The 18,608-nt window shown below is 36.4% G+C and overlaps 1 pseudogene; it reads right to left on the reverse strand.

Moving 5' to 3' along the window:
- Positions 1 to 17,190: 17,190 nt before the first annotated feature.
- LOC102954764 lies at positions 17,191 to 18,133 on the reverse strand (annotated as a pseudogene).
- Between the last annotated feature and the right edge of the window lie 475 nt (positions 18,134 to 18,608).

An 18,608-nucleotide genomic window follows, 5' to 3' on the forward strand; every position in this document is an offset into this window, starting at 1 on the left:
AATCAATTTAGCCTTCACTTGCCTAACGTTCAGTCTTAAATAGATATTCTTCCATCCTCTCTGTTATTGACAGTGATTAACCCAAGAAGTTTTAGTCTGGTATTTCAATAAGCTTGGATAAACATATACATCTCTCTCTTCTCTCTCTCTCTCATCTATCTAATTATCTATGTTTTTTTTTCTTTTTTTGTAGTTTTGTCATGAAGTTTCCATCCTGCTTTTATATCCATTGTAACCACTGAGAGTGATTTTGCTCTAATTTATTTCCCTCTGGCTGTCAGAGAGGCAGGGTGAGGTGGAACTGGTGATTATCCTTAAGATACTAGGGGATAACATGCAATTATGCCAGTTAGCATGGACTTCAGCCAGCTTGTGCCACTTTCTTTCAGCGGGGGTTTATTTTTAGGTAGTAAGCCTTTGCGCACAATGTTAACTTGTTCACTCGGGAGAAAAGAAATCAGAGAAGTCCTGGAGTGGAATTAAATTTGATGAATCAGCACCACTTATGAGAAGTAGTGAAGCAAAAAAACAAAAATAATTTAGCAAAATGGCTTTTGAAATGATTAAAATTAATTATAGCCTCTGGCCAAAGTTTCACCCTAAGCCAAGGCGCCTTACGTCTCCCCTCCTTCATCCAAATCAGCTTGCCAAGCATTTACTCTTGAACACTCCATTCTACCCTACCCAACCTTCCCTAGTAATGCCCATGTCCCCTAGGCTGGCTGCCTGTTGTTCCTGGAGGGACCCTTCACTTCCCGTACAGCACTCCCTGTGGTTCTATGACAGCTTAAGATTTATTTCAACTCTGCTCTAGGTGTTTCGTTTCCTATTGTTCACATTCTGATTTTCTCTATCATGAACTGAATCTGGAAAGGCAAATTGGATCAGAAAATAGTGGAGATGGTGCCATAACAAGTCCTTAGAAGAATTACTTTAGGACAGGTAAGTTCTTGTCCTCCATGAAGCCAAACCCCTCTTTGCCAATGAATAAGGCTGGCTATACTTAGAATTAAGTAACACACTCTTGTTCAAAAATCCTTTCTGAGAAATCCAGTAAAGGCCTTTTTAACAAAATTGCTGTGAAACTTTTGCTTTCATACACATAAATTTTATAAGAAATTGAATTGTTTGTGTAAATATAATACCCATGCTGCTTCTGGTTGAGTATTTATGACAAATAATGACTGTGCTATCTATCCCTTATGTCCATGTTACTTCCTAACTCCAGGTGACTTTGCAGTAATAGAGTTTTCTTTGACAACACACCTACATTTTGTTATTATGTTGGTGATTAATGTCTCAAAGGATACAGTTTTGGAGGGCAGACCCAGACATTATCGTTACTGATGTTGGCCCAAGACCTTTCAAGAGATAATGGTGTTTTGGGATGCATGCTGAGCAGTTAAAATATAGTCATCAAATTATAGAATTAGAAAGAAGCTGATAGATCTAGGTTCCTTATGTTCCACGTGAGAAAAATAAAGTTTAAGGCTTGACCAAGTAACAGAGCAAAGCAGGGATCAAAACCCAGGCCTCCTGGTTTGCAGCTCAAGCAGTGGTAGAGTTCTGGCTCTTCCGTGTTCGTCCATAGACCCCCAGTGCTAGCCATGCATCCACACTATATTTGAGAACCCTACTCCTTCCTTGGGGCCGGGGCCAAGGACAAGATGTGTGGTTATTGAGAGGTCTCTAAAAGTTCTATAACAAATGAGAATTGTGATTTTTCCACAGGAAGATTTGGGGAATCTATAGTAGCTACACAGGAGAGTAGGATTGGTTAGTACAAAAGACTCTAGAATTCATAGTTTCCGTTATATAGGATCAAAAAATACTGTTAAAGGAAAAACCTGGGACACAATAGATTTCCTGAGTCTTTTTTGTAGTTGTTGTGTGGTTTGTTCTGGTTTGTTTTAAGGCTAATTCTGGTCTCATCTACTATCTAGTACCTCTCTCAATAATTAACTTTCTGTCATAAGGTCGATTCTGGTCTCCTCACAAGTCTAGTATCTTTGTTAGAAATTTGGGATTACTCAGGCACCTGCGTGAATCAGTCAATTAAATGTCTGACTTTTAATTTCAGCTCAGGTCATGATTTCAAGGTCCGTGGGACCGAGCCCTGCATTGGGCTCTGCGCTGACAGTATGGAGCCTGCTTGGGATTTTCTCTCTCCCCCTCTTTCTCTGCCTCTCCCCTGCTTGTGCTCTCTGTCTTTCTGTCTCTCTCTCAAAATAAATAAATAAATATTTACAAAAATTAAGTAAGCAAATTTAGTGTTTTATTAATTTGGGAAAGTATCATTTATTGGCCTCTAATAATTAAAAATGTATTTATGTATAATTACGTATGTGCTATATCAATATAGGTTCATTCATTCATTGCAGATGAAGCTAAAGTCTATTGTTAACACATCCATATTCACTTCTCAGACATGGCAACTATTATCAGTTTGGTGAGGGTTCTTTCAGAATTTTTTGTATGCATATACAAATTCTTCTTTTAGAATTTACATTACAGCTTAGTGTACATTTTTTTTTTTTTGCTATTTCTTTTCCTTTTGTCCCCCAACCACATCTTAGATATTTCTCTATGTTAGTGATATAGGAGATACAGCATGGTTTATTTAACAATCCTCTACTTATGGACATTTAGGTGATTTCTGACTGTTTTTTGTTTGTTTGTTTTAAAATTGAAATATAATTGGCATAAAATATCCTAACAGTTTCAGGTGTATATCATAGTGATTTTATATTTTTGGACATAATGAAATGATTCCTCAGAAGTCTAGTTACCATCTGTTATCATATGAAGTTTTACAATATTATTGACTCTATTCCCTGTGACTTATTTATTTTATAACTGGAAGTTTGTACCTCTTAATCCCCTTCACCTATTTCACCTGTCCCCTCAACCTTTCCCCTCCTGCTCACCAACAATTTCTTGTATTTATGAGTCTGTTTCTATTTTTTTTTTTTAGATTCCACATATATAGTATTTGTCTTTCTCTGTCTGAGTTATTTCACCTAGCATAATACCTTCTAGGTTCATCCATGTTGTAGCAGATGGCTTCATTTTATGGCTGAGTAATATTCCATTGTGTGTGTGTGTGTGTGTGTGTGTGCGCATCACCGCTTCTTCATCCATTCATTTATCAATGGACACTTAGTTTACTATCGTATGTCAGCTATTGTAAATAATACAATATCAATGAGCTGACTGCTACTGTTTTCTTCTGGAAGTTTTATGGTTTCACATCTTACATTCAAGTCTTTATCCATATTAAATGTATTTCCATATATGGTGTAGGATAGTGGTCCAGTTTCATTGTTTTGCGTGTGGCTCTCGTGTTTCCCTAACAGCATTTACTGAAGAGGCTTTTTCCCATTGTATGTTCTTGCATTCTTTACTGTAAATTAATTGACTGCATATGCGTAGGTTTATTTCTGGGCTCTCTATTCTATTCTATTGATTTATGTGCCTTATGCTGTTTTGATTACTCTAGCTTTGCAGTATAGATTCTTTCTAATTCTTAGCAATTGTACACAGTGCTGTAGTTTACATCCCATATGGGCCTTTTTGTTCTTTTTTTTTATAATTGCATTTTTTAAATTTTAATTTCAGTTAACATAGAGCGTTATATTAGTTTCAGGTGTACAATATGGTGATTCAACAGTTCTATGTATTACTCAGTGCTCAACAAGATAAGCGTACTCTTAATGCCCTTCACCTATTTCCGGTCCTTTTTGTTCTTATGTGACTTTGTTGGTACGTGTACACGTACACATACAAAGAGTTGTTCATCATACAGTGAGCACAAGTTCTTATTTTAACAGACACTGCAGATGCCCCTCCAGGTGGCTGTGTTACAGAGAATGTATATGAGGGTGTTGGGTCCCCTTCACTTTTAGCTATTCTTAGTGTTTTAAAAATTTGTGAGTGGTGACAAATTTGTGTTGCTCTTGAGATTAAGCAAAATTTTTTGCTATCCCACTGTTGTCTATAGTATTTGCTAAACACTATAGTGTTTTTAATACAGTATGATATTCCTCTTTTCATTTTGTTGATTGTGTCCTTTGCAGTGCAGAAGCTTTTTATCTTGATGAAGTCCCAATAGTTCATTTTTGCTTTTAATTCCCTTGCCTTTGGAGATGTGTCGAGTAAGAAGTTGCTGCAGCTGAGGTCAGAGAGGTTTTTTCCTGCTTTCTCCTCTAGGGTTTTGATGGTTTCTTGTCTCCATTCAGGTCCTTCATCCACTTTGAGTTTATTTTTGTGAATGGTGTGAGAAAGGGGTCTAGTTTCATTCTTCTGCATGTTGCTGTTCAGTTCTCCCAGCACCCTTTGTTAAAGAGACGGTCTTTTTCCATTGGATAGTCTTTCCTGCTTTGTCAAAGATTAGTTGGCCATACGTTTGTGGGTCCAATTCTAGAGTCCCTATTCTATTCTATCCCAAGGGATACAGGAGTGCTGATACATAGGGGCAATTGTACCCCAATGTTTATAGCAGCACTTTCAACAATAGCCAAATTATGGAAAGAGCCTAAATGTCCATCAACTAATGAATGAATAATGAAATTGTGGTTTATATACACAATGGAATACTACTTGGCAATGAGAAAGAATGAAATATGGCCACTTGTAGCAACATGGATGGAACTGGAGAGTATTATGCTAAGTGAAATAAGTCAAGCAGGGAAAGGCAGATCCCATATGTTTTCACTCATATGTGGATCCTGAGAAACTTAACAGAAGACCAGTGGGGAGGGGAAGGGGAAAAAAAAGTTACAGAGAGGGAAGGAGGCAAACCATAAGAGACTCTTAAATACCGAGAACAAACTGAGGGTTGATGGGGGGTGGGGGAGAGGGGAAAGTGGGTGATGGGCATTGAGGAGGGCACCTGTTGGGATGAGCACTGGGTGTTGTAGGGAAACCAATCTGACAATAAATTATATATATATATATATATATAAAAGTATGTGTATATATATGTATGTGTATGTATATATGTATATATAAAAGTATATTTCTCTTTATTCCTGGTTTGCTAAGATATTTTCTTGTTTTGTATGAAGGGACATCGAAGTATATTGAATTCTTTTATTCTGCCCCAACTTCTATGATAAAAACAATTTATTCTCTAAATTTTAATGTAGATATTACAGTAACACATTTTCTCATACTAAATAAACCATTTTTTCTTTTTTTTTTTTTAGAATAGACTCTAAACAGTGATGATATAGTAATTTGTATGTTACTGTATTCAGTTTGCTAATATTTTATTCAGGATTTTTGAATCTGTTGTTCAAAACATTCTTCTCTTATGCAGTCCTTATGTGATTTTGGGTCCAGTGTAGGAAAGCCTCATAAATGAAGTTTTGGGTGACTTTTTCTGTTTTTCTATAATTTGGAAAATTGTATCAGGTAAGGATTAATTTTTCTCTTGTCAGTTTAATAAAACTAGTGACAATATCAGATTTTATTTTTGTTTATCCTTTCCACTGTTTTTCTTTTTAAGATTTAGTAACTATTTCAAAATTAAAAACTCTTATTTTTCGGTATTCTATTACTGATGTTTTATTAGACCAAATTTCCCCACTCTTAGTTTATTGCTTCTCTTTCTTTCATAGTATTGGCTTTCCCTGAATGATTGGAAATTCTTGGCTGGAGAGTTATCTTCTTCCTTGAGGTTTCCTATTGGACTATCTATTAGTTCTAACACTATTTTTGTAGAGCAGGTACAATGATCAAGTAGTGGTTGGGAGATTTAAAACCTTTAATATATGCATTTTAATTTTAATTTTTGCAATGCGGTGCATGATTCTGTTCACCTAGATTAAGTTAGGCAGGTGTGGCTTCATGTGTGGCTTTCCTGCTGTGAAATAAAAACTAAATTTACGAAACAGGCCACCAGTGGTGGTGATGAGAGATGAGACAGGCCAAGAGGGATGGCAGTTTGTGAAACTCCACAGATTAAGTTTTTCTTCTACTCTATCTATATCCTCAGGTTGATGTGGTTTATTGTGTAAGAGATTACCAAATGCCATTTAGAAGTAAGACTTTTGACTAAGGTGGATAGTCAATCAGGGCAGGAAAAAATAAAAGTTATTGTAAAGAATGATAATAACAGGTATTGGTTAAATTTTGGGAAAATAGCCTCAGAAAGTGCTGTATGTAATTTGATATATTTTTGTGTGCAATTTGGTGATATGTATCAAATCGTTAAATCTGGGAATAAGCCAGGCAATCCTATATCTAAACGCTTATTTGAAGGAAATAATCAGAAAAATGCTCAAAGATGAATTCTGAAAATGTTTACCAAAGCATTATTAAGAATGGTTAATAAACTTAAAACAGCCTAAAAGACCAAAGATAGGGGATGATTAAATCAGAATATTAATAAGATTTTATCAAATAAAAACTCCAGTGGCTTATTTTGTTTTGTAAATGCATAATAAGATGTTCCACATTTGAAAGTTCATGATTCGAATTAGCATACTGAACACTCTGAGAAGTCCTGCAATTAAAACTTTTACAACTGTTTCCACTTTGTTTGATCCACATGACTCTCTTCTCCCTTCTTGTAATTTAGAACATCTTGGAACACTTTCAGAAAGTAGTTTGGAAAAAAGTGTTAAAAAGTTTGTGTTAGATCCATTTAATAAAACATTACTCACTAATAAAGAATTTAATGAGGCATGTTTACTGACTTAGAAAGTTTAAAAAATAAATAAATAAATAAATAAGTTTTAGTAATATATATAACCATATTACTGACTGTATATATGTATGTATTGTATAGGATATATACATTACATATATGTTATATATCATATATAACATGTACTATATATTAAGGAAAATGAAGCATATATAGAATGATACTATTATGTCAAATATCTCCGTCTAACAAGTTCATAGGAGCGTTCTGGAAGAATATACATTATAAGGTTAATGTGGCAAAGAAATCATGAATAATTTTATTTTTATATTTCTTTTTAAAATTTCTTCAAAAAATTTTACACGAGGGATATATTATTTTGTGGCCAGAAGAAAACATTAAACATCCTATGGAAGTTTAGAGGTAATTTTCCTCAAGGGCTTAACATTTTATTGTAAGAGAGTTTAGAAAACATATTTGAATGATAATAGCATTACTAGAGTAGTAAGTACATGATATCTTTGAGTAGATATACAATGCAGTTAGGGTAGACTACCCTTATTTATATGTAAAATGTTGATTTTTAGAAATTCAAGTAAGTACTATAGTGATTTTTTTTTACTCCAAGCGTACTTGAATAATTAATTAATCTCCACATTCAGAATTAATGGTAAATAAAAACTTGCAGTATTCAATAATATATGTCAGTTTACTTTGGCTTTGGATAAAAAGAAAAAAAAATTCTTCAAGCTTAAGTAAGTTATATTATTCAATTATAACAATTAAAATGCCATCATTAGCATCACTCACTTCTTCACTAAGTTCACTACTCTGTGTGAACTTGGTTTTGTTCAAAGTGCACGGCCAATGGCTCCAACCATAGTAAAATGTTTTTCGGGCTCTTTCTCACAACTTTGTACTTTGATTTGATCCTTCTGTTCTTTGAGCCAAATCTTCTCTTTTCATATTCCTCAAAGTTTATCCCATATAGGAGTCCTTTGAAGTCAAAGGCAAACAAGATTTGGATAACCTTATTTTTCCACATCTGAGTTTTGTTTTTAAGACATGTTTTTTTTTGTTTTTTTTTTTTCTTCTGTCCAGATGAGGTTTGCTAAGGACCAGATGTATTCTCAAGGCTCAGGTAGGTATGCACCCAACCAAACAGCCCCCGGTGGTTCCCAGTGATTTTCTGGAATGAAAGAATAGGAGAGATGGACATATATATGTTTATATGTTTCCTGTAAGGTCAACAGAAGAAAAGTCATAAATGTGTTTCCTGAAGAAAACCTAGAGGTCAAGATAGGGAAAGACCTCTTCCCAGAGCTACACATTCTTTCCTAAGATTTCTTATCCTGGTAAAATTGGTGGAATAAAAATTTTAGCAGGTGACCAGGTTTATTAAACTATTTTCCCATTGTTGATCATTTATCATTTTGTCTTTATTCTCAGGTGATTCCATTTCCATCTATAGAAAGTTAATAAATACCTACTAACAACTATTTTATTAGTTGTGCATTTGTGGGGCTTACTTATTAGTAACTGAGAAATCCTTAGTTTCAGTATGAGGAACTGTTTGAAATTAACATGCATTGCAAACGAAGATAAATTGGATATAACTAAGTGAATTGGAATCCTGCCCATGTTGTTCTCATAATTCTTTCTTACTGTACATTCCCTTCTCTTCCCTCATTAGGATAAAAAATATTTTCTTTTGAATTTTTCATTCGTGTCACTGAAGAAATTTCCTAATGTCTGTGCCACTTGTTTTGCTCTCCAGAAATCTTTGGCCTATTTGGAGACTGTGTTTTGGAATTAATAATGACATTTGTTACCAGGTTTTTAAAATGGTGCTGCAGATGGCTGGAGTGGGCAAACATGTAACCACAAAACACACAAGATTTCCACAAATTGCATTAAAAACAGCCAAGGTGTTTTTCCAATCCCCAAACAATTGTTAATTGCTTTTCCCACCTTAGTAGAGTGTAGAATGAAAATTTTTATGTAAAACATTCAAAACTTGATATTTAAAATGATTTTTTAAAATTTTTCCAATTTAGGAGATTTTCTATGTGATAAATAGTAATATTCTGGTAACTTGTAAGTTTTCCTTTTGAGTAAGTTTAGACCATTTGTGATAGTTACATCATTACTATATGATTGCACACATAGCCTGTATCCATGCACAAAAAAGTCAAAAGCTTCTACCTGAGAAAGTTCTCAATTGATGCATTAATTTCATCATATTCATTACTTATTTCTTTTTATTTTTGTCCAAATTGAGATAATTCTACCCTTGGAGAAGACTTAAAAATTAATGCAAATTATAAGAATTTTGCAAAGATGCACAGGAAACTGTAAACAGTGCTTACCTCTGTGGGATAAAACTGCAGGGTTGTTTTGGGTAAAAGGGACTTTTTTTTTTTTTTTTTGCTTTTTACCCTCTGAACAGTTTGAGATTTTTACTGTGAGGATTTTACTATTATAATGAAATAAATTAAAAAGTTTTCCTGGTGTGCTATTGAATTATTTCAGAGAAGAGAAAACATAGTACGTGCTAACCCTTTATTGGACTTCAAGAAACCAAGCATAATTATATTTTAATTTAAGTAGTTGCCATTTGGGGCAGGTTTGCGGAAATCTACTTGTAAATAGGGGAAAGTTCTTTCATGAAGACATATGTGGGGGCGCCTGGGTGGCTCAGTCGGTTAAGCGGCTGACTTTGGCTCAGGTCATGATCTCACGGTCCGTGAGTTCGAGCCCCGCCTCGGGCTCTGTGCTGACAGCTCAGAGCCTGGAGCCTGCTTCAGATTCTGTGTCTCCCTGTCTCTCTGCCCCTCCCCTGTTCATGCTCTGTCTCTCTCTGTCTCAAAAATAAAATAAACATTAAAAAAAAAAAAAAAGACATATGTGGATTTCATATCAAAGGACTTCTCTCCCATTCCATTTCCACACAGTACCGGAAATGAAATTTGTAGAGGCTGTGTCATATAGAGCCTACACCTCAGTCAATATAAGTGATATTATTGCTTAATATTTATAACTTTTCTGGTATCCTGCTGTAGGGGAGAAAAAATAATTCCCCCCACCCCCCACCTTTCTGAGTTCTTAGCTGAGGTCCCTATGGTAAAAGCCAGACCAACAAGGGAAAAATAAATGTATTAACACATACAAGTCACATATACATGAGAGATGCCCAGGAAAAAGTGAGTAACTCATGGGATTCAGGCTTAAATACTATCTTAGTAAGGAAATGGGAGGAGTATAGGCCTTTTAAGGGAGAATAAATGATTTTTGGAAAGATGAATGTGCCCTCAGTAAAATACACGGGGGGTATGAGAGTTTGTGAAAATTTTCTGGGTGTCGAATGGACTTCCAGGCTTCTCTCTTGTGGTAAGAGTCAATTCTTTCTGTTTGATGAAATTTCTGGGTAGATTTGGGGACCACTGAGTACCTTTTGAGAATGTGTCTTTAGACAGATAAATGGAGTTCAGAGAAAGCCTCTCCTGCCTTTGCTGTTTTTCAAGTGCCTACAGCTCAAAATAATCAATATGGCAAAGTGGCATCTTTCAGGGTGGTACATTGAGCTGCCTTTCGCTGTCCCAGAGAATAATCGTGACTACTTCACAATTACATAATTTAATATCCTTTACTAGAGGCTACCTTCAAACATCAACAAAATGTTGAAGAGAGCTAACTGTGGCTCTCTAGTAAACAAAACCTTATATCCTAAGGATTTTTTTACCCCTATACCTAATGTTAGTTTTCTCCCAGATCCAGAGATCCAATTTTAACCAAAATATAACTTATGGAATATTTTTAGTGCTATTTGAAAGAGTTTGTAAGTGTCTTTAGATTAATTGATGTAATAAATATAAGAAGTAATAGATGCCAAAAATTTTTTTTTAAATAAACCTAGTTTAAAAATCCTTCTAATAGGAAAGGGCTAATTCCAAAAGAATTTGCTATTGAATTGGATTTCTTAAAATGCACATAAATTTTTAATTACCATTACAGAAGGATTCTGTATCCAGTCTCCAAATTTAGAAAGCCATCGGTGTTGGATCTAAGTTCACATTTATTAATAAAAGCTTCTGAGCAGAAGATGGATAGCTTTAACAGAGGACACTCTCACTACACAGTCAGTGCAGTTACTGGGTAGACTTCAGGACCCAAAGAATCATCTGCAGATGTCATATTAGTGTTTAGTCATCATCAAAGCCTGCATCACTGTATCACATGACTATACCAGTAGTGCAATGTGTTCTCCATTGAACTTTTTTTGTTTTTTGTTTTTTTTTTTCAGCTACATTTATGGTGAAGGAGAGTACTATGTCTTTGAGTTTGTCTTTCAGATATTGTTACAGTATTAAATGCAATGGCACCTCATTTCATGACACCATGCAATCTGTTAAAAAACCTTAAAGAAAGTGAGCATCTCTCAATCAAGGGATATAACCAATTCTATGAAAGTTTTATATTATGCTTTTTAAAAAACTGATGTTACATTTCAAATGTCTTTCAATTACTTCCTTAATTGTCTCTTTTCTCACTTGGAAAGTACATGAGAAATAGGTCACATTTTTAGATATGGAAGGAATGCAAAGCCTATATTTCACATTAGAATGAAAGTGCTAAAAATTGTCTACACTTATTTTGGTGCTGATATTAAAAATATAGTTATTCGTATGCATGATCATTATCTGTTCTCACATGGGCTTTGTATCTGAATGATTTCCAAAAATACTAGGGGCACAGCATAAATGAAGTTATGAGTTATCTAATTAATGAAGGCAAAAACCTTGTAGTCATTGAATTAATATAGGCCTTGAATTAATATAAATGAAATTTCTCCATTACAGGTGAAGTTTAACCAGCACATCTGAACTTACTCACTTTTCTGCCTGTTTCTTAAGCTAGGTATTTTCTTGAACTTGCTGTGTCTCCTTCCAGATCATTTTATTCTCTAGTCAGAGCTGTTATTTGGTCCCAAATTCCTTAGAAGAGGTTAGTTCGTAATAATTTTTTACTAAGGTTGTCACCTGTATCTGGATTTTACCTGGAAATTATTTTCTCTGAAACAAATAAAATCTTTTTTCAGGATGCTGGGCCTTTGCCATTAAAAAATATGTTCTTCAGAAGAAATAGAAGCTTTAAAGTTATAATTGCAATAATTTCCTTCTTCCTTAAACAAAACCAAAAGAATAATTACTTGCTGAATTATAGACTCAGTTTCTAGTGTAAGACTTACATAAATCTTTTTTTAAAAATAGATTTTATCTTCTCTTTTGACAAAAGATAATACATAGATTCTTTTTCTCACTGTTATTTTCTTATGTAATATTCAGTAATTATAATTTTCATAAGGTAATTCAGGAAAGAGGTTTCAAGATCATAGTTTTTCCAAGCACACACACACACACACACACACCCCTCTGATACCCAATAAAAAATGGCTAGGGAAAAATGATTTAAACCCTTTTGTTACAAACATTCCTCTCATTCTGTATCTTCTCTTTACCAGTATCCATATTTTTCATATTTCCCAGAAAAAGATTTCACTAGGTATCATCAATATGGTCAAGATACTAAGGAGAGATATGAAAGGGAGAAGCCAAATATCCACATACAGTATTTTGGAAAGCAGAATACAAACAAACATTTTTTAAAGAATATATATATATATATATATATATATATATATATATATACAGGCATATTTAAAAGGTATTGCTTTGCATGTAAATACTAATAAAATATGGCCTACCCCATAGAAAAGATGTTTTGACCCAGTAGTACATAGTCAGAATGGTGGCCAGTCGGATCATGTGCATAACCACCAAGGATAATCAACTCTGGTTGTTTAGCTCTAATGATAATATCTCGTCTTTAAGAAGTGCTTTTACAATTTACATAGTTAAATCTCTTATAACATAATAAAATAGTTTTAGTCTCATTTTTGCAAATGAGAAAACAGAGACCTGGGAGATTAAATGTGTTCTTTGGTGTCACTCACCAAGCAAATGGCAGGGCCACACCCAAACTCGAAGCTTGTCTTAAATCTAAAATGTTTGCTTTTTCTTCTATCCATGCTGTCTCAATCTTGCAATAAAAAGTGCAAAGTCCCTATTAATGATGTGGCAGGTAAATTATTGGCAAGGTCTCTGATTCCTGGGATGTGTATTTTGAGCCCTGTTACCTTTCTCTTCGCAGCCATGGTTAGTTACTGATTAGTTTTATCTGATCTTGCACTGCCCCGTCTGTAGCAGCAGGGAACTTAGTCCTGGCTTTACTTCCTGAGTGGAAGGTGGGACATGAGGTCCAGGTGTCAGTTCCTGGACTTATATGGAAGGGAAAGAAAATGATTAATGTGATTAGGGCTTTTCAAATCTGTACTGTATGGACTGTAGTGACTCAGAATTCTCACCTAGTCCCAACCCTTTTTTTATGGTTTAGGAGAATTCCACCACTCTTGCTTTTTATTATTACCTAAGAAAGAATAGAACTTGTTCTAGGAGTGGAAGGCTGAGGGTTGAAAGATGGAGATCCTTTAGATCGGAGGCAATGTAGTGTTAGGAGCTGATTCTGGAGTCTGGTTCTACTTCTGGCTCTGCTGCTTTCTAATCCTGTGACCTCGATGTTACCTAATGTCTCAGTTTCTCCACCCGTAAGATGGAGATAATAATCATAATCAAAATCTCATAAGGCCATCATCAAGAATAGATGCGCAGCATCTATGAAGTGTATATAAGGGTACTTGACACATAAGCGCTACATAAATATTGGGTATCATTTGGCATTGAAGAGCTTTTTCTGCAATTAAAAAAAAAAGTGGCACAGCATATCTTTATGATGCCTGAAGATAATGTTCAAAAGTATAGTGAGAGCACCTTTATGTTAAATGTGATCCAGATCACATTCCAGATCATGATCTGTGTTCCAGATCATTTCTGGAACAGGATAATCAGGTGTAAATCAGAACCAAGTACCTGTACCCAATCAGTGAATATACATAATGGATGTCATTTTGCAGTGGCTGAAATGGTGCGAAGGAAGTGTTTGGTTAATGATTTATAAGTAGTTCATTAAGAAAAAACCTCTCTACTTCAATAAATTTCTCAATCAGTAAGTATGTGTTGGTTTATGACTTTCAAAAGATTGTTAATTTATCGTGCTAAACTCACATGGCAGAGAAATAGAACAGAGGAACTATCTTTGGCGATTGGCAGAGAAATCCAATAGAGAAACTATCTTTGGTGAACTACAGACTCATGACAGTCTAAATGAAGGTGTGGTGTTGTAAAAACTTACATTTTTTTAAAGCTCTATATCTTTCTGTTGGCTTGCTCATCCGAGAACCACGTGAGAGGCAGCACGCTGTGGTCACCATGCTGCAGGGAAAGGACATGGGTTGGCTTCTGCCCTGTCTGAGTTTGAATTCAGCTCTGCCACATGCAAGATGTGTCAGTTTAGACATTCAAACTTCCCCATTCTCAGTTTCCTTATCTGCAGAAGAAGCAGGAGATAATAATACCTACTCCATAGGATTACTTTACTAATTGAATAATCTATGTGAAGCACCTAGATCTGTGGACCGTATAGGTTAGCTCTTTGAAATGAATTGCTTAATGTTCCTGTGAATGTGATTTCTGCGCTATTCCCAAGAGAGACACCTGGGGATCATCTTTGATTTATTTTTCACTCTTAAATCACCCCTACCCTACATTCATTTGTTTTGCTAGGGTCTTGTTAGTGATATCTCTCTAATCTATGTTATAACAAGTCTGTCATTTCTTATTTTTTGAAGTTTATCTATTTTGAGAGAGAGAGAGAGAGAGGGAGAGAGAGAGAGAGACAGAGAGCATGCATGTGTGGAGGAGGGGTAGAGGGAGAGGGAGAGAGAGAACCCTAAGCAGGCTTTACGTTCAGCACAGGGATTGACACAGGGCTCCATCTAATGACTGTGAGATCATGACCTCAGCCGTAATCAAGGGTCAGATGCTCAACTGACTGAGCCACCCAGGCTCCCCAAGCCTGTCATTTCTGTTCCAATTATATCTTGATGGGGTTTTTCAATAATCTCTTACTTGATCTCCCTTCTAACAAATGTATGTTGTACGTATTTTAACTCACTATGGGGACAAGGTTTGTGTTTACTTTTTTTTTTTATGTTTGTAATCTTAATGCCATCCTAGTGCCTAATACATAGTAGGTACGGAATGCACACACACACACACACACACACACACACTTTTTGAAAAATTAACAAAAGAATGAAATTCATATCACTGAAATTACTCTCCACTCTATAAAACTGATCACATTATTTCTGGTTGTAACCTTTCTGTGGTTTCCCATTTGTATTAGTTGAGGTTCCCTAGAGAAATAGTGACACATAAAATTCAGTATCAAATCATTGCTCAGAGGATAATATCAAACCCCTGGCAGGGAATCTATGGCCTTCCATGATTTGGTCTCCAACTCTTCAAACTCATCGCCTGCCATTCTGAATCACTCAGAGTGCCAATCATGAGCCATACATCCTTATCCTCCGAGCCAGGACACCTCATGTTTCCTCCACACCAAAAGTCCCCGTGCCATATATCTTTACTTTCTAAAACTCATTTTTAACATTTCCCTCTTTTCTGAAGGCTTTCACGATGGTTTTCATTCTGCTGTCTGTTGGAAGATTATGGCTTCTATGAGTTTGTGCGTCTACTGTTCACATGCCTACTCCTGATATGGAACTCAGCACCATGGTAGTACTTGCTGTATGGTTTCTTCTAGACTTCTCTGAGAGAAAGACTGCATTTTAGTCATCTTTTTATTTACATCTCTAGGAGACAAGTTCTTTTATTTATTTATTTTTTTGGAAGACATGTTCTTAAAAAGTGCTTGGTTCATACTGTTGAATGTATTCATGGCAAAATGAATTAGTGAGTTGATAATTTTTTAAAATGACACAGAAAATCTTTATTTTCATTTTTATGCTTTTTGGATTTTTTTTCTCTTTATAGAACCCAGAACACAATTTGAGTTGCAGCTATTATAAGGAACCATACATTCCAAACTTCATGGAGTTTGAAAATATCAGCAATAGAGTCTGTCCTTTAAGTATTCAGAGACTTCTATCATATGACAATGTCACCTCTGAGGATAAACCTACTGGTATAGACTGGTTCATTAAAGAGAATAAAACTTCACAGGAGTGAGGAGAGCCTTAGGAAAATGATAGGGGAGACTTATTATCATGAATAATGAGAAAATTGCCATTCTCACAAGTTTTCTTGGTCCATGTGCTGGCAGCTTGATTTTTAAAACTTTCCATATACACATAAATGAAAACATTAAGTTATGAAAGAACTACAGTCTCAAATACCCATGTTAAATGATAAATAACCTATGTAGAGCAGGCAAGCACAAGAGAAAATTTCCAAGTCTAGCAATATGGAAGTTATACAAATATGCCGTTGAGCATTTATATACCAAAATATATGTATGGGGAATTGAAGCCATCAAGCCAAACATATTTAGAACAAACCCAGGACATTGAATAAATTGGTTAATCATTTCATGCTTTATTCTTATCATTTCTGTGCTTTATCAATTCTTATATTTTTGTACTTTAGCTAATGTATAATTGGTGCTGGCTTTCTATTTTCTCCAAAAATTGTGCAAGTATAAAAATAATGTTTAAAGTCCCATTCCACTTTAGAGATTAAAAACTTATGTGAGTTGTCCAGAGTGAAGTCTTAGGTGAATGTTGGAAATATTTCTGTGAAGATTCCCTACATTCCGGGTACCATACAGTAGGCTGAAAAGGCATGATAACAAATAAGGTTTTTTGGCCACTGCAAGTATGAGCTTGAGTTATGTTGTGCGCTTCTGAGACACAAGTTCAGACATTTCTCAGATATTCACACTGCAGGTGGGCTGATGTTAAAAGGAAGAGATGACCCTTATTTCTCTTGCCAAGGGTAAGCTTCCTGAGGTATAAGGGAATTAAAGAGGATTTTCCTCTCTTCAAGTATCAACTCCTTCTAAAGGAGTATCTTCTCAGGTCATGTAGTTTCCTAGATGGTGCTTTGTTACTCTGAAAGCTTCTCATTCCTCATACTTTGGGGGGCAGCACTGACATGAGTGGGGCAGCATGTGTGTTCATTAATACGGGACTTGGAGTAAGATGACCACGTTCAAAATTCGGGGCAACTTATCTCACCTTTAAGTTTTCATTTCGTCACCTTGATTTAATATCCGATATCACCAGTCTCATTGCATTGTTGTGAACTTTAATGAAATTTCTATGTAAGCTGGCACTGAGTAAGTAGAAAACAAGCATGGCTTTTAATAGTTATGATTAATTTATTCCCTGTTTGGTTTTCTATTCTTTTATTTCTGTTAACAAGCACTTTGGGGGAAAAGTTAGAGCCTATTTTTTTTTTTTTTTTAATTTTGGTGATTTGGGCAGTTTTTTTGAAACTGTTTATTTTCTGTCAACCTCATTTCTATTTTGTTTGCCTTTGTAGAAGAGCAGCTTAAGATCATCCAGTGGTTGTTCCTGCCCATTCAGTGGCCGGGCAGAGGGAGCTGCACACCAGTCTTCAGTGGTAGGCTGAGCGCTCCAGTCTTCAGTAGGGAGCTGCTGAGTAGGCACAGAGGGTACCTGCATGCCTTCAGACCGGTCCTCGACTTCAGGTCAAGCCCGGTGAACTCAGGAGCTGAAGTCGTCCCTTTACCCTGAAATCCCTCCTTGGTCCCAACTTTTTCAGCAGCAGCCTGCTCTTCCTTTTCAATGTATTCAGGATCTCTGTAGAAGTAGAGATCAGGCATGCGCAGGCATGGTGACCTGCACGGGCATAACTTCCCGGGGCCAGCATCCACCACAACAGACCCACCACGTGAGCTCCACCGTTGTTGCAAGGGGTGACAGTGTCCACATAGTGCAGAGGAGAGTGTGTATTACACTGAGCGATGGTGGGCAGGTTAACATAAGACACCTCTCTGAGAGGCTGGTGGTCAACCCTGGGAGCAGTAACCACCAGAAGTCTCGGCTCCACGAAGGTGCCCGGATGTGGTTAGGGAAAGTTCCAGGAGTGAAGCAGCCAGCAATAGAAGTGGCTCCACGAGCAGCAGCAAACTTCAGCACTGCTCGCTCGCTGGATGATATGACACTGACATCAGCCGGATTTTCAACGGCAACGGTGGCTCTAGCTACCAGCACAAGCTTCTCCCAAGTTCTCTTCAGTGTTATGTAGATACCATCACTTTTTCTTTTGTAGACGTACTGTTCCATTTGAAAGTTGAGGTTGGTGCCACCAAGGTGGGTTCCTGCTGCAAAGAATTTGAGGACATCCTCCTCTTTCATTTGCAGGCCATCAGGGGCTCCCAACATCGTGAAAGTTTCTCTCTGAGTTAGGACGGGAATGCAAAACGCCCTATGGACCCCTCCCTGGGCAGCGCATAAAGCGATTTCAGCAGTTTGATGAGCTATGACTTTCATTCCAAAGGTAAAAATCCAGACAAAGTTTGTTGTATGTATCACTTACTTTTAGTTTACTTGTATAATGCCACTTGCCCATCCCCCTCCTCTCTTGTCTCCTGCCAACGGCGCGGCATTTGACATGTTTGGCTAGGAGAGATACAAAGGGAGAAGCCGGGAGTGATTCTTTGCAGGATTTCTCTCCTAATCCCCAAAGTCTATCTTTTCTATCAGTTCTGCTTTGCTCCAGATTCACGTATATACAGGAAATTGATGACAAGGCAGTGCTATCCCACGCCGTGCTTCAGAGTAGTGTGTTTATCAGCAGTCTGGCAGCCGGAGCTGGGGAAGCACATACTAGCTCTGCATGGCAGCAAACAGCCTCTGACTTGGGCAGTGGCATCCAGGAGCCGTCCCCCTGGGGCAGTGGCATCCAGGCATTCTACGAGGTGCTCAGGCTGCCAGCATGAAGTCCAAATG

Source organism: Panthera tigris, chromosome A2, assembly GCF_018350195.1.
Source record: "Panthera tigris isolate Pti1 chromosome A2, P.tigris_Pti1_mat1.1, whole genome shotgun sequence".
Classification (NCBI taxonomy): domain Eukaryota; kingdom Metazoa; phylum Chordata; class Mammalia; order Carnivora; family Felidae; genus Panthera; species Panthera tigris.